The sequence below is a fragment of the Acinonyx jubatus genome, chromosome A1 (assembly GCF_027475565.1).
Source record: "Acinonyx jubatus isolate Ajub_Pintada_27869175 chromosome A1, VMU_Ajub_asm_v1.0, whole genome shotgun sequence".
In the NCBI taxonomy this organism is placed as follows: Eukaryota; Metazoa; Chordata; class Mammalia; order Carnivora; family Felidae; genus Acinonyx; species Acinonyx jubatus.
In genome coordinates, this window is record NC_069380.1 from 2,858,057 (window position 1) to 2,877,985 (window position 19,929).

General features: G+C 44.0%; 1 non-coding gene across 1 annotated transcript; it reads right to left on the minus strand.

Moving 5' to 3' along the window:
* Positions 1–16,281: 16,281 nt before the first annotated feature.
* Positions 16,282–16,388, minus strand: LOC113601187 (U6 spliceosomal RNA). The gene has a single exon (XR_003422343.1). It is a non-coding gene; the product is annotated as a U6 spliceosomal RNA (small nuclear RNA).
* Between the last annotated feature and the right edge of the window lie 3,541 nt (positions 16,389–19,929).

A 19,929-nucleotide genomic window follows, 5' to 3' on the forward strand; every position in this document is an offset into this window, starting at 1 on the left:
GTGCCTGTCCTAGCAGAATCCAATATCACACCTGCAGATAGAGTGTAAGATTACATCATGTGTCGTCCTGAGCACCACACATGACTCTATACTTCCTCTCGAATAACATTATAATTTACACTTGGAGACTTCAGACTATGTGGCCTTGGCCAAATGAAAGTTTTTGCAGCCAAACACATCAAACTCAATATATTTTACTGCGCCAATGGGATCGGTGGGTTTTTTTTTTTTTTTTGAGAAAGTTGAACATAATTAAATCTATCAATGGCATTTCAAATAAAAAGTACCTGTCCTGCAAAGGTGGGCTTATGAACATTTGGCTGTCAATGAAGAAGAAACCAGAGACGCATGAAAGAAGGCCAGTGTGCTATGGGAATGAAACGAGAGTTCACAGAGGAAAAGCGGAACAATGAGATCTTTTGTTTTACGGAAACGTCATAGCTAGGGAGGCATACATTTAAAGTCAGAGAATCACTTCAGGCAAAAATGAACACGCTCCCAATTCAAACACGTTTCCGGCTCTGGGATGTAGCCTATGGTAATCTTCTCTCTGAGCTTTGGGAGACATTGTGTGGCTATTTCAACACCCGCTCGCTCTGTGTGCTCGAATATCCACCTCTGCACTTGGGTGCCTGACAGGGGTTCCCTTAGAAAGCAGTCACTGTCACCTGCTCACGCTTTGAGCTGCTGGCTGAAAAGCAACAGCTCTTCTTTGTTTAGAAAGCCACTGCAAATGTTTACATGAACAGGGGAAGGGAAGACCGTCTTCATTCCCTTTCTTTCCTCACTGACCTCGTCAAAGGACTGGAGGAGCTTTCCACCTGGCTATTGGGTTTCTATGACTTTGGGATCCATTCTATGGTTTTCTTATTTTCTCTGGAATTGCCCCAGAATTTTGAGTCTTTTAGACAGGTTTCTGTTCTGTTTAAAACTGGTAGCCAGTGATCTCTGTGGTCTGGGAATGATTGCGGGGTGCCAGAGAGATCTTTACCATCCCGCCTCCCCCAATAACTCTCTCTTAACTCTGTCTTAGTTTTCAGTGTTTTCTTGGTATTTTAGACACTCTTTTAGAGTTCTAAAATGCATTCGTCACATGAATCCCAAGGATGTAGAACATAGGAAGTCAGGATGTTGCTTGAAGTCTATGTAACTTTGCAATGAGGATCCCAAGATACCCGAAGCATCCCGGAGTCTCTGGAGGAGGAATGTACTAGAAGGAAGTTTGAAAACAACTAGAGAAGTAAAGAGGCACTAATGAGAAACTTGATTTATGTCACTGTTCTGTGTTCTATGACCACAAGCTACCGGGGGAAGTGTTTTATCATACGGCTGTGTATAAATCAGAGAGATGTAAGAGTAGAGAGTATCTTTTCCACCTATAAGTGAGGAATGTATATTGCCTTGTACAAGAACCAGACACATTTTCTTATCAGGTCTTCATGGTCAATTTTACTTGAACAATGGTTTTCTGTGAAATTATTTTTATTGACTCTGCCTCAGGAAAGGATATATATTAGGCAGTCTTGCTGTGGTAACAAATAGTTCACAGGTCGCCACGGTCTTCAATAATGTTTATTTCTTCTTTTCATTTCATACGGGTGACTACAGTTGGCCGTGGCTGCCATAGCTCTGCTTGGATCTTCTTGGCTTTGTATCAAGTAGCTTTTTATTTTATTCTTGGACCTAGGCTGAAGGATTGGCATCCATTTGGGACAACTCATCCTCACTGATGAAGAAAAAGACAGGAAAGCTAGGGGAAATCTGCAATACTTCTGCACACAACCACATCTGCTCCCACTTCATTTGTTCAATAAAGCCACCTGGCCAAGCCACACACAGTGGCACGGGGAGATGTGTGCTGCTTACATAAAGGCACTGAGCCACAGAACAACAGGCAGGAGGCACGTCATCTTACAGTCTTATAATCGGGAACAATAATACAGTGTTGCTCGTCTGTTGTCCTGTGGCCTCTTACTCACTTTTATGCAAATTGCAAGCGGATTCAGCTTCAGAGATTCAGAAGGGTTGGTGCATATGAAGCCCAACGGCGTCTTCAAGTTCTTGAATTTTTAGGCATAACAATTTCGAGTCTGCGCACTGAGAGATAATCAATAGTTTCCAGTGCGTCCTTCGTCATTCATACTTTGGTTTTCAACTCTGAGTTGGGGTTCAACTCAGAGCTAAGTTGGACTGAAGGAAATGATTTTTACTGTACGTGTTTTTCTCTTGAGCTTAAATTTTACTTCATTATTAAATTTGTGATGATAAAAATATCCATATTTTACTCAACGTGGACTCCATACAGTTAAGGAATTAAATAACAACATTTTCCACAAGTAGTGACAGTAATTTACATGTGGCTCATATCCCAAAGGATGTTCTATTGCTGTTCAGTCTCCCCTAGTAATCAGTTCTCTGACACCCCGAGGGATTAGGTCATTAAAGAGTTCCTGGCACGTTACCTAAAGGCTTTGAGGTGTTAATCCTGGTTTCCTGGTCAGATTCCAAGTAGGGTAATGACTTGCTGACTTCTTAAATTACTCCTGCAATTTTGGCCAATCAGGATGTTCTCCTTGCTTTCTGTCCTATGTGTTTTCACTAAGTGGTTTTCTTGTTAGAGACATGTGCCATCTTCCTTTGTAAATGAGGTGAGGATAATTTCAAAGCACTTCTAGAACCTTCTGAGCTATAATGGTGTGCTTTGTTATGACTCTGTCATGAATCTCGATGTGGTCTCTCTCCTAACGAAGACCTCAAATATAACCAAACGTAGGTGTCGACTTTTCTCCCTGTAACTTGCGTGGATGGTTTGTCCCTGGGTGAGCTCACCCCACAGAGGATACCCAGTTAGAAGACCCTCTCTGGGTCCTGCCTCCGAATGAGGAGTGAAGGGGTTCTGAGGAAACTTTTTGGCGACTTGTCTCCTGGATGGCCAGGCAGGTGTCACACAATCTCTCTTGGAAGGATTGGTTGAACTGGAGATTATGGAGAAGCAACTTTATTAACCAAGAGGTACTCATAAATATTTCTTATCTTTTCAATGTCTAAGGACATATGTTATTACTTATATGTTAAAATATATTTCACTAATATAGTCTATTTAGAAAAATGTATATTTATGTGCACATATTTTAACAGTACAAGTAACTCAAATGCTAATTTTCTTATGAATAGAATATGAAGTGATTTGTACAAAAATTTAAACAAGGGCACCTGGGTGGCTCAGTCAGTGGAGCGTCCGACTCTTGATTTAGGCTCAGGTCATGATCTCATGGTTTGTGGGATTGAGCCCCGCATCAGGCTCTCTGCTGACAGCATGGAGCCTGTTTGGGATTTTTTTCTCCCTCTCTCTGCCCCTCCTTCTCTCTTTCTCTCTTTTTCTTTCAAAATAAATAAGTACACATTAAAAAAATTAAACCAATAATTGCTAAAGGGATGTTTAATGACTATGTATGTATTTGATTTCCTAGGAATCACACTACCTTCTGATAGTTTTGCCAATAAAATCCACTTTAATTAGAGTTGTCCTATTGATGCCTAATTAGAAAGATTTTTGCTTCCTGAATAGAATGAATTACGTAATAATAATTTTACTTCCTTAATTTCTATTTTTAGCAGAGACACGTACAGTGAATAATCAGGGTTATTGACTATCCGGAGCTCACTATTAGACTGTAACCTCTTCGAGGGCAGAGATAATAATGTCTTTTCTTACTTTTGTTCTTAGTGCTGAGCATAGTGGCTGATACACTATAGATGCTCACTAAACATTATGGAGGGAGGGAAGGGAAGGAGGGAGGAAAGAAGGGGAGGAAGAAAGGGATGACAAGGAAGGAAGAAAGGAAGGAAAGAGTGAGGAAAAAAGAAGAGTGAATGGGTTACTAGCCTGAGTGGATATGATTCTAGTCCCAAACAGAGCTTAGGTGTTTACTTATCCTTTTTTTTTAAATTAGTGTTTATTTATTTTTGAGAGAGACAGAGACAGAGTGCGAGTAGAGAAGGGGAAGAGAGAGAGAGAGAGAGAGAGAGAGAGAGAAACACAGAATCTGAAGCAGGCTCCAGGCTCTGAACTGTCATCCTAGAGCCCAGCACGGGGCTCGAACCCAGAAACTGCTGAGATCATGACCTGAGCCAAAGTTGGACGCTTAACCAACTGGTGCCCCTAGGTGTTCACTTACTCTTAAAGATGTGTGTGTGTGTGTGTGTGTGTGTGTGTGTGTGTTTAACTTGTAGATTGGCAGTGCACTTACTTATGCTTGTTAATTGTAATTGCTGGTTTTATTCCTTTATTGCTACAGTCTGACGGAATATTGCCTTTGCTATTTGTTTCTTTGAGAATGTCAGTAGATGGGTTTGTATGTCTCTAGAAAGCAGGTGAAAGCTCATTCTGATGAATAACAGCAGATACTGTTACTTTTATTAATTAGTTATTAATTATCATTAAGTTATTTTTAAATTTAAGTAATTTTAAATTAAATTATTATTAAATTAAATTGTTATTAAATTATTAATTAATAACTCCCAAGAAAGGCTATAGATCAACCATTGAACACGTCATCATTTTCGTCAGGATCCTTCAACATTCAACTAACTTAGGATCAATGTTCCATAAAACAAGTTAACTAAGTTTCTTAGGCAGTCAGTTTCTTCATTATCATTTCATTCATTATCTGTTTATTTTGAAGTAGATAATAAGGTTAAATGTGCTATAGCTACTGAGGTTTTGCTTTTTCTGGTTTTTAAAAGCTAAAAAGAACACCTTATTGGTTTTGGACTAAAATGATCGTGGCCACGTTCTAGAAAGGAGAACTTGAGTGGGTGAGAGGGGGAAGCTTGATTGCTCTTTTGTCTATACATTGGAAGGGGCTCGACCTAGATCTTCAGGAGACTCGAGGCCCAGGTGCTGTTGGGCCACCTCCGTTCTGGAAGAAGCTGCCTTTCGTTCAGGTGCATTTTCTTACCAGGTTTCTTGATGACAAGAAAACCAACAAATGACAGCCGGAGAGGAAGACACGCACATGAAATATCACCTTCGCTCGAGAGCGGTTTCATACCAGTATGACCAGCAACATGGGATCCATAGATCCATTTGCTGGTCAGGGGGCAAAACTCCAAATGCTCTGATCTGGAGTACATACTTGGAGCTTGTTTGCGAAAAATGGCTAACACGGATGAGAGCACGAGATAGCTTTTGGTCTAGATTCTCTAAACCCTTCTTCCCCAAACCGGATTATGAAGCTTTGGCAATAAAATGTAGCCCGCCATTTTCCAAATGTTTCATCAAGGAACTCTGCGGGGGAGGAAGTTTGGAAGAACCCCATCATTTTGGTCCCTGTGGAATTGATTTTCGGGAATTCTGCTTCGGGGTTGTGTTCTAGGCACACACTAATGGAAGCTTATGAGAGAGACTGATGAACCTTATTGGTGTTTGTGGTACAAACGTTAGAAATGTAGTTCATTTTTTCTTACCTAGTGTCTTTTTTAGGAGGACATGGGAAGGTGCATAGGAGGAATTTCTCCTTCTTTAGTGCCAGAAATAGTTATATTTTTCTCAGACGCTGTTTGTTTTCATCTTCTGGCCTCTCATAACCATGTAACTGATTGTCTCCCTATGCGAACTGGCCGATTAAAGTTTATAGTCAGAAAGATTCCTTCTGCTAGAAAGGTGTGTGTTCAGGAGAAGCCGAGGTGGTCGGTGAATTTGAAAAGGTCAAGAAAACACAAGGCTGGAGGCTAATTTGGATTGTCCGATGGAGTTAAGTTCCACGGAAAGGAATGTGGAGAGGGAGACTAGGAAGCAGGTGAAGACTTTAATGGATAAATGGGGGGATTGAACAGTGATGGTGATATGGAAGGCTAAAAGGGGGTGCAGTTGAATGAAATGAGTTCCAAATAAACGGTTTTTATCTGAGGGTCCAGGGATAACGTTCTGAATCAGGTAACGGTGATTAGAGGTGGTTCTTCACTTCCCTATGAACACTGTAAATGGGAACCCCCTGCTGCCATAAACCAGTGAATGTACTCTGATTCATCTTTCATATTCAACTAGTTAATCACCATGTGTTCACTACCTTCAGCTACAGAGCTCTGATTCATCTTGTGATGAATCCTGCCTCCCTGCCTTTGTCTGTCACCCATTCTAAGGGATCCACATTGAAAGTAGCTCCAATCCCCTTCTTCTCTGGCATTAGCACCTCTGCCTCGATCCACCCTTCAGTGGATAAATAAATAAAATAAATCCTCCAGTGGATTTATTGCAACCGCTGCAAGAGCCTCCAAACTAATCTCCTTCCTCTTGTTTTCCCATAATTTCACCAACTGCACATTCATCCCAGTGATCCTCCTAAAGCATGCTTTGCTTCACCGGCACCCCACACACTCCCTCTGCTGCCCAGAAGAAAAGGGGTCAACTTCTGAGTGGGGCGCAGACGGCCTTTGCCATCTGGTCCAGGCCAACTTCCCCGCTACCTCACTGTTCTCTCCCGTCACTACCTCACAAACCTCCACCCTCGTCCGCTGAATCTCCTCCATCCTTGGCCCTCCTGAACAGGTCCTGCCTTCTCACCCGTTAACGGGAAGGCAGAGTCTGTCTTCTCTTGTGAGGCTTTTCCAACCCCCCTCTCACCTCAGCCCAGATGAGTCATCTCCACCCTGGTACTGTCTCATCATTCCATTCATGCTGTGACTTTAGCTCTTGCTGCCTCGTTCCCATGACTATCCTTTTCACTGATGTAAACCCTCTAAGGATAGGGAGTGAATGTGATTCATCTGTTTCTTTCCAGGCCTGTTATCTTGGATATAGTTGTTTTTGGCCAAAACACACACAAATGCTTGGGAAGGAAGCGTGTCCTTAGCTGATCAAGGTACATACATGTGGAGAAAGAACCAATGATGTAGGTAGAACCTCTAGGATTTGTTCTTTAACTCACTCTAAGAACTCAGCTGCTCATATGATGGACACCACTTGTATACATTGCCCCCCAAGATCACACAGAGGCTTTCTACAGGACAATGAAAGACGTTTTACTGATTACCTTCAATGAGGCGGTATGGTAAACACAATTACCTGAGCCCCAATATCTGGCCTCCTCTTTGACTATCGTATTAGGCGTTCCAGCTGGGTAGGTGGCTTCCCAGCTAACAAATGCATTTTTCTAGTCTCCCTTACATCGTGGTCTGCCCACTGGGCAAATTCCAAATAAAAGGAGCACGTTCTCTCTTCCCCAGTTTCCTCTTTTCATGGGCCGCAATGGTGGGTGGTGGAGCAACCACCTTTGATCACTTTACTGAAGCCAAACATATTGAGAACACACAGAGCACTGAGGGTCTGGGTTTCTATACTACCTATTGCAATAATCCAAAGAAGAGGTGGCCGATAAAGACTTGAATGACGATAGGAGTGATGATGCTAAGGATCCAGATTCTTTCTGTCTTCTTACTAACAGCTGTGGTGCTGTTAGCCGTGGACAGCTCACTTGTGGGTTTTCACCACCTAGCTGAAGTCATTCTGATTCGGCTGACTTTGTTATAGCAACCTCACTAGTGTGTACTTAATTGCTACCGGTGAGCTCATGTATTATTAAGCTTCATCAGTAGGCATTTTCAACAAGTGTATGTTTTTTTGTGTGTGTGAGAAAATGTCCACTAACCTTAGTGGTATGAAGAAAAAGACTTTATATAGTCTAAAACAATCAACCCTTTTCTCCCATGGTTTACTTTCCCTTCAAGATGTTGGTGCCACTCTTCTGGTCTATCTTTTATCACGTTGGTCCAAGCACGTGGACAGTCCTTCCCTCTTCGTTTCCTGCTATGGAAATCAGATCAGCAAGATTTTGCTAAACTTCCAGGATAATAGGAAGGAATAACTTATACAACGAATAATGTATAACTTGCTGCTAGATGGGGTTCTTCTCAAACTCTCAGGCATCAACCTACCTCATAGGGTCCCTTGCATTCAGTCTCATGGCAGAGCTCCAAGTCTACAATTTGTGGCAGAGGCCCACTCACCCCTCCCACCTTCCCACCCGGGACCACCTGAGAACACATCTAGACTATGAGGCTCCAGAGAGAGGCTGAGATTATCTTCCGGTCTAAGATAAAGATGAAGACTCACTTCTGGTCTCAGCATCTTCTCTTTCCAAGAGGTTCAGCACAGAGATGGCCAACTCTAGAGATGGTTAACCCTAGAGAGTTAACTCTAGTTATTCGTAGAGAAACAACTCTATTCCCAGGCCCAGGGACAAAAACTATGCCATGGGACAGTAATGGAGAATGGAATCATGCCTTCACTGCTATTGGATTTAATCTTTCCAATTTAACAGATGAGTAAATGAGGATCAGAGAATTTAAACAACATATCCTAAATCACATGGCTTTTAAGTTTCAGAACCGGGATTTTGCTTATATGAGGGTTTTCCATATGCCGACCCAATGACCTGAAGAAAACTGTACAGATGCTTCAGGGAGCTTGTTAAAATAGAGAGAAGTTGGGGCTCCTGGGTGGCTCAGTCAGTTGGGCATCCGACTTTGACTTAGGTCATGGTCTCATGGTTCGTGGGTTCGAGCCCTGCGTCGGGCTCTGTGCTGACAGCTCAGAGCCTGGAGCCTGCTTCAGATCCTGTGTCTCTTTCTCTCTCTACCCCTCCCCTGCTTATGCTCTGTCTCTCTCAGTCTCTCAAAAATAAATAAACGTTAAAAAACATTAAGAAGAAAATTTAAAAAAAAATTCCTGATCCCACATTGGGAGGTATCTTTTAGGTAATCTTGGGGTGAGTCTTAAGTCTTTGAATTGTATTTTTAATAAACTACCCAAGCAATTCCAATATACTGCAATATTTGGGAACTACTATTTTATGCCACACAGGCATATTGGTCTCAGACTTTTTTCTAGCATTTTCTCACTCCCTTACCGCCCCCCCCCCATAACATGAATGATTCAAAATGAGAGCAATAGGTCTCAAAACAAAATGAAACTCAAACAAAACAAAATGAAACGTTGCCCTTTGAGGCAACGTTTTGGAAATTAATTATATGAATGCATCACCACTTTAGCTAGACTCTCCACCAAAGTTTGAAGGTTGTCTTTCTATCCATCCATTACTGCTTATTGCGTGATGTTTGTGACTAGGTTGTTATGCCCACAATTCGTGATCCCCAAAGACCACCAGGGAGCTGAGTCCGATGCAAAAGCAAAGAGCCTTTATTCAAGCTAGCTCGAGCTCAATCCCCTACCTGCACTGATGCAGCGATGAGATACCAGAGAGAGAGACAGAGAGAGAGCGGGTTTCAAAAGCACAAAGGTTTTATAGGGATCATGGCCTTAGCAGATTGGCTGGGGAAGGGTCGTGGCCTCAGCCGATTGGCTTGCTAGCTGATTGGCCGAGGAAAGGTCAGAGTCCCGTCAGGCAGGTTGCAAGGTTTAAAGTAGAGTGATTACAAAAAGGAAAGCCCATCCCTCTCCTGTCCTTGAGCTCCTGCTCTCAGAGTGTCAGTGGTCTTGGGCCTGCTCCCCCAGATCAGAAGAGTCTGGCCCTCAGGCCACCCAGCCTCTTTCTCAGGGGTGCAGAGAGAGTAACTGCTGGATTGTAGGGTTCTCTTGCCATCTTTCCACCTTCATCTGAGCTCTCCTTTCCCCAGTGACTCATCCCAGCCCACCCCCAGGTGAAACAAGGACACTCAAGGCTTTCCTCCACCTGTTCTGCATCCTCAGGATGGCTCCCTGACCACAGATCTAGGCCTAGGCCCCAACTCATGTTGAACAGGTGAGCGGGAAGTTACTCAAGGGGAGGAGGTGTGGTCTGAGGTTTGAGCGGGAACTTCTTTCTGCGGCCATGTCGGGGACATAGTCACTCAAGATGGAGGATACAGAACAAGATGGAGTCAGCCGGCCTAGGTCTGCTCTTTCAAGGTCTTATAGGGAATAGAAGAATAATCCTACACTCAGATTGCTTGAGGCGTCTATAAGGGAGACCAAATTAGTGCATGAAACAATTTGAGAGTGGTAAAAATAAGTAGATAATAGATTCTGGGTTATAGCAACAGGTATTAGGTAGAATAGAAACAGTCAGAAGTGAAAAATTCCGGGAAACAGAGGTAGGGAAGGTTTCATAATAGAGATAATGGTAGAACTAAGTCTTGAGGAATGAGTTAGGTTTGGAAAGTCAGATGTAGAATGGAAAATCCACGTAGTGGGAATAGAATAAGTAAAGGCACATCCTGTCATAAAGCAGCCTGACGTGCTAAAGATGCCATTATATGTAATAGATACTAATTTCCTGAGCCATTACAAATATAAATTGGAATATAAACAGAAACTCTTAGAATCTCACATTATCAGTCTAAAAGTGTGTACGTGCGGGAGGCCTGAATTGGAGGCTCAGGCCAGGTTTGCCTAGGAATGCGGTGAGAAGCATTGTCACAGGATGACAGGAAGGAAGGGTGGTTCATACTTTAAGACTCGGGGGCAACAGGGTGTCAGTTGCCAGAACCCATGTCTGCAGAGAGAGAGGGTGAGAAGGGCAGGTAGAGGGAAGGTCTCTGTTAGGTCACCATGGCGCACAGAGGACATGACCCAGGAGGGCTCTGACGACTTTCCTAAACTCTGGGCCCAATGCTATGTTCTCTACCCTGTAGGTCAGGTTGGTTTTGGAAGTGAAACATTTATTTTATTCTCCCTTGAAAACAAACTTTACATCATTGATCTGCCGCTAAAAAATGTTTGTGCTAAATTCCTGCTTCTAAGCCAGTGCCTGTGACTCAGATGGTGTGCATTTCAAAATTCTCTCAACATAATTTCACATAAAAAAGAAACATCTTACATTGGGCCAACTCTGGTAAAACCAACTGCCTTGTATCACTAGTCCGTAGCTGGATTGATTCATGGTGTGCATCTTCAAAGACCTGGATAATCATCTTTGTTTGCAAATTCCTTATTAACGTGGAGATAAATGTTATCATAAATTGAACTTTTATATTAGGAGCTGAATTTTTTGGTCTTTAGACTTCATTTCCAGAATATTCGATAGCATGACTGTAAAGGCTGTATGGCACTTTCCCAATTGGACACAGTTCGAGATTTTTTTTTTTTTTGTCTCCTTTTCCTTTAAGCGAGATGATAAACACTTAATAAGAAGATGGAACTTATGGAAGGTAGCCAGAAGAGAATAGCATTCTACCAATGGAATGCCACTTCAGATGCTGTGCTGGAAAGAAATCCTCCTCTCGAGCTCCCTTTGCCTTTTGATGATGGCTTTAAAAACTGTGAAAACAGAGAAAGCCAAGTGTGTGGTCTTTGGCAATTTCGTAATAGTCTGTGCAGGAGACAGAGGGGGTGGTTTGCTGGAAAAAATGATTAGCTTTTTCTTTACGATGACAGAAAACAGTTGCAATTCAAAAATGCCAAAGGTTCTGCAGCCCGCCCTTTTGGCAAATTGTTAGGTAATCACTCCTTCCAGGTGGTGCTTTCAATAAAGACCTTGGAAAGTCACGCCCCCAGAGATGTCCTCAGGGCAAAGCCATTGTCAACTGGGAAAGACTTGTGGAGTCTGTAAGAGTGGGGTGGGAGGAAACACTGGATTTTTCGTCAGGGGCATTTGCTCCTGATTTCCCAGGCTTTGGATGCCTTTTTGACTAATGGGCACAGAGCCTGGCCCTGAGTTTCTCAAGTGCAGCCAGAGAAACCGTCTCCACATTCCATTATTATTATTGTTGTTGTTTACTTTAAGTTTTCCCAGGAAGCATAAGGCTCTATAATTGAGATATATTTCCATACACATGTGATCTACTGTAACAAAACAGGTTTGAATCAACCGATTACCTTGCTAATAGTTTACCCACCGATCCTTTCTACCTAAAAATAAGTTTCGCCAAGACTGGTTCTTATGTCATTTTGGTAGTTATTTAATTAAGCCAACCTGGAACTGGAGCCCCGACTTAGCTTTGTCCCTCACGGACACGCATGATCTCAGGCTCTTCCTGTGCTTCCGTTTCTGTCTTTGTAACACAGAGTGGAAATGCAGCAGACACCTCGTAAGGTGTGGCACTTCTGCCTGTTGTGATGGAAAAGCTGTATCTGTTGAGTCATGTCAAGGTTCCTTTTCGAGCACAGTGCTAGCTAGGCCTAGGACACACAAAGGGATAAAAGGCCATCCACATCCTTGACAGCTCAGGGTCCGGTGAAGGGTGGACGTTGGAATATGATGTTAGTATGATGGCAAACGTTAAGCCAGAGCTATGTACATGGTGCTCTGGGTAGTTGTGGCATTCGGAGTGATAGGTTTTGTCTACATTAGACCATTCCGATGGTCAACCGACAGGTGTTGAACACTGCTTACGTGCGTGGTCATGTAGGAACCGAACAATATGCGGGTAGATGAAGCAGCCGTGATTACTCTGCCTCGTGTGCTCATGACGTGGGCGCCACCTGGCTCAATCTTCTCAGCCTTGTGGTGGACAAGACCTTTCTCTGTTGCAGAATTCACAACAGCTCTGTTTCCCTTGTTCCCCGAAAGTAGAACATTGGACATTCCCAAAATGGACAAATTTTGCCAAAAATTGGACATTCCATCCCTATCCGGAGACTCCTCAGGTTTGGAAGGGCTCCTGAAAGCGAACTTTGTTGAAGCTTACTTTTGGGTGCCTATTACTCAAAATACTCATTTATTGCCCCTTCAAGATTCTGATCAGATTATTTGGGCAAAGTCCTCAGTAGCCCTAGACAATGTGCAACAAGTTAAAGCCGTTTGTTCCTCAGCCTCTCTAGGACTTACCATTCCACGAGTTGCAATGTTGGGTTCTCTGGCAATGACAAATTCTCTTGCTATGAATGATAAGAAGGAAGAACTGACCAGAAAAACCATATCCACGTAGCTTGCTTAGACAAAGAGAGGGCAGCTAATTCAGAGAAGGTAGTCCTCACGACAGTCCTCACTGTTACCCAGGGCCATTGAGAACTTCGTGTCGGAGTACAAGCGAGGTCCTATGTTAGGGCGAGCCTTCAGAAAAAGGGATGTGACAGGAATACGAAGTTGGGACCCGGGCCCTGCAAAAATCTAGTAGATGTGTCCCTTGCCTCTCTCACGTGGAAGGTTGAATGAGGGAGTGGGATGCGACCGCCGGGCAGTGGTGGTGTAGGGAGGGTGGTGCTGGTGGGCATGTGGACTATGGCATTGTTAGACAGCAAGGTTTCACACAACATGAAACTCTGGAAGAAAGGCTCACCGTCTTCGAGAACTATTATTTCACTTTGCCAGAAGATTCTGCTTTAAGTTAGAGTGCTTATAGACTTCTTCCTCACCAAAGCCCTTTTTGATCCCAGCCACAGGATGATATTTTTTGGTCTTTGGCGCTTTGAGTTTTTCTTGCCATGCCTGCCTTTCTCTATCTAGTGGCAGGGTGATGGACAGATGGCAGGAAGGACGGTGTCAGCTTCCCTCACAGGTCTCCTGTGGTCCCCCGACAAAGTACTTATGAGACGTGAGCCATAAGTGCTTGTTGAGTTGAGCCATTGCCCGTCCCTGGGTGTTCAGGATCCAGGCCAGACAGAGGGATTCAAAGACTGGGAGACATCACAGCACCTTCCCCTTCTACAATCTTTTCATCAAATAAAAGCCTGTTGAAAATGAACAGTAAAGGCAAATTTGAAGTGAAAAGTAATAACAAGGGGCTAAAATGTGCACTACAGGGCATGTTTGGAACAAAGAAGGGGGTGTCCCCTCTTCATGCTCCGGTGAAAGTGCTGGTTTTAGGTTGACTGTTACGTGCATGCATAGTGTTGACCGCTATGCGCAGGCACAGTGGGACTTTCTTTTTTTCATTTTTAAATCATCAGCTTCTTTTAAACAACCCTCTTCACTGCTTTTCCCTCTTGGCATCACTGCACCTGCACCAACACCATAACGCTCTGGAGACCACTCTTGTGACGCCACCGAGAGCCAAACACCCAACACAAACAGGAGGGACTCTCCTGGTGAAGAGACGGAGCGAAGAGCAGGGACATTGGTGGCTGTCACCAGCACGTGAAGCACAAACAGAGCCTGACCTTCCAGAGGTTCACTGCACACACCGCATCCCTGATTCCGTCTGCTGGGGTTGGATGTGATGCTGGCTCCACATTTGTCTTAACGTCTCTTCTTGACTCTTACGCCTGCCTTGTCCCTGGGCTGTTTTGTAACCAAATGACTATGTGGAGACGATGAATCCTTTCAATAAATTTACTCAATTCATTTAGTATGCCACCAGCAGTCTTTCGATAGACACCTGCTTGTGTGGCCAGTGGCGGAGCTTTCTGGCAATGGTATCTGAGATTAGAGTCAAGTTTATGCAAAATCCTGACGCATCGACCGTGTGCTTTTCTCTTCCTTGCGGCGGCTCACACTCACGTTCTGGAAGAGCCTGATGGGCTTCCCTGCCTCCCACCAATTTTTGCTTTCAGAAAAATCTCAGTCAGGTGCTTTTGAAATGACACGTTGCTTTCTTTTGAAATTACATGAAATTACGTATTTGCTAAAACCATTAACAAAACATTCAGTTGATGGGAAAAACAAATCTAAAATGGTGTCTTTGACCGTTACGTTGGCAGGGCAGAGGTGATTTAAGGCAGAGTAGAGGTGGGGGTAAGAAATATTTCTGCCCCCTCCAATTCATTTTCTGAAATCCGTTGAACAATTGATTCCTTACTCCGCATTTGTGCAAGCGTTGACCTATCCAGGGCTCTCAAATGTTATGGTTTCTTCCATGAGCAAATGTTTAGTGTGTCAGGGGATTGAAGAAAGAGCTGATGATATAAACCCTGACACAGAATGTAGTATTTTGGATGTAGTATCCTAGATTTTGTAGCCAAATTAGTGCATTCTCTGATGCCGTGCTTGTTGCCCGTGGAACCACCGACCACCTTACTGCTCTTGATAAAAGGTTTTATTCTTGTGGTAATTTTTACCGTCACTCTACCCAGGATGGACAATTCCATCCAGTAGCGTTGTTTTATAAAATCATTCTATAAAACAGTTCTGCATATATTATTGCGCCCAGTACCTTCTTTCCGATTTCTAAGACTTAGATTGTTATTGACTCCTTTCGATTTGATGTTGAATTACATTCTATTCTCCTGTTTTAATAGGGGGAGAGGGGTAAAGTCATGATCATTAAAAATAAAAAAAAATGGGGCGCCTGGATGGCTCAGTCGGTTAAGTGCCCGACTTCGGCTCAGGTCATGATCTCACGGCTTGTGAGTTCGAGCCCCGCATTGGGCTCTGTGCTGACAGCTCAGAGCTTGGAACCTGAAGATTCTGTGTCTTTCTTTCTCTCTCTCTCTCTCTCTCTCTCTCTGCCCCTCCCCCACTCACACTCTGTCTCTCTCTGTCTCTCAAAAATAAATATACATTAAAAAAAAATTAAAAAAAATTGAGCGACCAGCCCTCTATAAAGTGCCGTCTAACCTGCAATGAAAATAATGTTAAATGAATGCAAATGGACGGAAGTTAATTTGACCTTTTCTAACCCCAGGTGGTACAATGGCCTCTGGATCTCAGTTTTAGGGGACCTCCTGCTTGACCTTGCTGTCCGCGCCCATGAGTTGGGGTAGTGGCCTCTGCAGTGACCCATTTCAGCACACCGCTGGAAGGTGCTAGAAATAGAAACGCATTTAATCTAAGTTCCTGGGGTAAACTCAGATCATGGATCCCTTTTCCTCCATGGGTCAGCTGAACTTTGTGGTTTTCAGGGCACCTTTAATTGTAGTGCAATTCTTTCTTTCACCCGGGCAGTAGAAACTCCAGATGCCCATATACAGCTTCTTATATCATATCCTTAGTTTTGAATTCTAGAGACATCTCCTTACATCAAAGTATGGCACAGCGTGGGCCACAGACCCAGAGCACTCAGACCCTACAGGGATTTCGTAGGAAGAGTATATGAAGGAGTGTAACACCTGGGGGGAGAGTGTTGGAAACATGCGTGAGAAGCACCCACATCAGCTGCCTCTTCCAGGTGGCTCCCTGCTCAGGCCCAGTCTCCTTCCCCATTCTGGTAGCTCTTTGAGGCTGGGTCCCACCTAATCCCAGCTGTCTCTGGACTCTGGCTTCTCCATGGCCCTTTATGCTCCAAATGAATGTTAACTGCTGCTGTGGGCACAGGTGGCTTAGAGAGGACGTTCAGAAAGTAGGAAGAGAGCAACCTGAATTCAGCCACTGGGTCCGTTTAAAATGCATCTGCAAATGCAAGATGTATTTGTCCAATTGTGTTTATTTATTTATTTGTTTGTTTATTTGTTTGTTTATTTATTTTTGAAATATGGAATGCTTCACAACTTTGCGTGCCATCCTTGTGCAGGGACCATGTTCAACTTCTCTATATTGTTCCCATTTTAGTATATGTGCTGCCGAAGTGAGCACTTGCCCAATTTAGTTTCAAATGCAGCAAAAAAAAAAAATGCTTTTTAGGCTGTGAGTTTAAAGGACTACAACCACTTTTTCTTTCTGCGTGGACTAAGGGAATATGGGAAGGGAACCCTTAAGTCTGGAGGCGGTGTGGGGCCATGCAAAGATTACAGACACTGGGGCTTAACATTGGTGGGTCAGGTGTGGTCTATACGTGTTAGTTTTTATGCTCATTCTCCTATCCCAGAGGAGACCAGCTCTATTTCCTCGGTTATAAAGTGATTATGCTTTTGGGGTAGTAACATTAAGCATCCCTCTTTTCCACATTGGAATTTTGAATGCAAATTACACCTTTGCAGTTTTGACAACTCTACCTCTAAATTTGGGCGCGTCCCCTAATACATCCGTGCTTTGTGAAGGAAACTCTAAAGCAGCAGTTTTCAAGGTGAGAACCAAAGTAAGAATGACATCTAACTTCAGAACCCAACACCCATGCTTATGTGACACAAAGTAAGACTTTTTGATTTGGCTCAAAGACTGTACCTCACATCATAACCCAATGCCCATGGGTACGTGAAACTTACAATGTATCGTTGTATTTTCGATTTCATTCTAATGCACTGAGGAAATGTCACCTATGAGGCACTAATTTGATTTCACAGCCTACAAGAGATCATGATACATAAGTTGGACCCTTTCTTTTTCTGACTATATACTATGTATTGACAGTTTGGGTTGAAATTCTTGGTTGAACCAATTATCCCTAGAGACTGTGTGGGGGCATGAGTAGCAGAGACTAATGAACACAGGCTGTTCTGGCTATTCTTGCTTTGAGTTCAACCACAATTATGTACTTTGACATGTAGTAAGAGCCCTGCTGTGAAGTCAAGGCTCTGTAGCCCCCTTTTTACTCAAGAGAGTATCTCTGTGCAACCTCTGATGATGGACAGAAGGTGGTGGCTTTCCAGGGGAGCCCACGAGTGCCACGTGCCTCTATGAGACAGTTTTCTTGGCTGTGTTACTTCTCCAAATGAGAAATACTCTCTGCCCGCAGAAGTCAGTTGCGACCATTTGCATAGTCATGTTCATGGGTGTAGAGCCACTGCTGCTCCTGGGTCTGTCCATGCCCTGAGGTGAAGCGTCAGAAAGTCTCAGGTCTATGTGCTGCTCCTGCCTCCAGGTGAAAACCTGAATTTGGGGCCATTTGTTTGCAGTTTCCTTGCTATCTGCCCTTTCCTCTGCGCTTTAGCCAGCTAGAATTGACCTCTGGAAAGAATGGACCCTTGGCCTTTGCTCTGATCACCAAAACTCGACCTCAGAGAACCTTATACTGCTTTACGTGATCCTGCCATTGAACTCTTGGAAACATGCCAACATTAGTTTCTTAAGCCTTCTATTTATTTATTTTTTTCTCTTGCCTTGGGATAAAACATTTTACCCCGACGATAGCACGTAGCACTGCACGGGGACCACAGGCCAATCTCCTCTGCATTCTCCAAGAATTGTTGCCGTGAATAATGTTCCTGCCAGCTTGGATGCAAACAGGCCTGTGGATGCTTTGGAGTTTGCAAGTGAGTTTCCTGGAGCATCACTTGACCCGTCTTCACAACACGCAGCCCCTCTCACACCATGACCGCCACTGGCCTGTGTGCATGCATTTCACTGTGTCAGCCAAGTATAGACGGTCGTTCAGGTCAATGCAGTGTTCTTCGAGTAAGTCTTCGGAAGCCTGTGTGAATTTCAAACTAACATGGCAGGATCTTTTCTGCTGAAAATGCTTGATGATCTCTCCCCTGAAGCCCCATCGGGCTTCATCGGGCTTGACGGTGACGAAGATGCCCTCACCGCTAGCCATGGTCTCTTCCCGCTCCAGCTGCTGTGGCTCCAACTCCAGCTGTTGTCGTCTACCCTAGAAATGTGCTTGGACCCCCCACGGTTCCCGGCACCCGCCGGCCAGCATTACTGGTCATCTCGGCTCACAGCTCCCAAAGGATGAGCAGTGACATGGGCACCAACACAGGGAGGTTGTGCGGCTAATGCATATTTATCCTGTCATCTCTGCTAGGAAAATAGGCACGAGCAATCAGTAATACTGCCGTGAGCTTATCTTAGGACTTCCGTGCCAGCTCTTCTGCAAGCTCCACTTAAAAAAGTGTTTTCTGACAATCAAGGGTATCTTTCTGTATTTCTGATGAAGCGTGAGGTTATCTGAGAGCTGTCAACAAAGTCAAAACAGCAGGCAAAGCATGTTCTCAGGGACCAGGTTTTGATTCTTGTATACAATCATGCACAAAAATGTGTATAATTTTGATCATAGGGGATAGGCAGGAGGCAGTGGAAAAATAAAAGAGGAAATTGTTGGGTTAACTCCCATGCTTATTAGAACATGGATCATCATCCAAAAACATACACGAATTAAAGAGAAAAAAGAACAAAGACCATCATCATCATCATCTTCGATAACTTGTGTCGATCATCCCTCTATTATACAAATTTGGCCCAATCTAAGATGAAATTAATGATTTTGAATGCCTCCGTTGCCAAAAGTTTACAATAAATGAAACTCCCAAGTCCACTCTGGTTCATTATAACTTTTCAAGCCACCTGACGTTATCACCAGTTTTCTTCTTTCTTTCTTTTTCTTTCTTTCTTTCTTTCTTTCTTTCTTTCTTTCTTTCTTTCTTTCTTTCTTCCTTGATAAATGCCAAAATGAACGCACAAAATTGTTTTTATTTTCAATGCTTTATATGTTAGCTTTATGCCAAATCTATGCTATCTTCTTCTCTGAGGTCTGCTTCCTAGTGCATCAGGACCCGTCTACATAAGCCCTGCTTTGTTAGGCTTATGCTCCCCTTGGGCACTTTCTCCTTCTGAAAACTTTACCCCGACGTCACCTGACATGTGCCCGGATTTGTACCTGCTGATGCTGCCCGGGAATGTGAGCCACGGGAATGTGAGGACGGTAATTCAGGTCTAGGCCAGGTGTAGAAGACAAAATGTAGGTCAGCGTGGCATCCGTCTCCAACCTTTGATATAGATGCAGGTCGAAGGGCTGGGGCAAGTCTCCCAAGGCCCCCAGACTGGAACTTGGCCTTCCCAGAGGAGCAGCCGTGTGGGAAGGGTGACTGGGACGCTCTCCGGGCCAGGCTCGGGGGCTGCTTACTGATCCGCAGGGATCATGACTCCAGCATGTATTCCTGGTACGGCCTTCCCACTGCCTACCGGCTGCGTGCGTCGGTCTGGACCAAGCCCGCTGCGGTCATGGCTTTGTTTCTGGCATCAATACAGGCAAAGACATTTTTCATGCCTAACTCTTCTGAATGCTAAACACCACTGCTGGGAGGTATGGCAGGCCAGTTCTGATTCCGGGATTAGAGTTTCGGTTTCCTCCCGAATGACATAGACTGATAGGGCCGTTGTTTCCCTGAGCTGTGTCCAGGCTTAAGTGGGAGGAACCGACAAGCAAAGAAAACATGAAAATCTTTGACCTGCCAAGCTGACGATTGTCTCAGTGATGCGCTATTGATTCTGGGTTCACAAGGAGATCCAAGTTTTC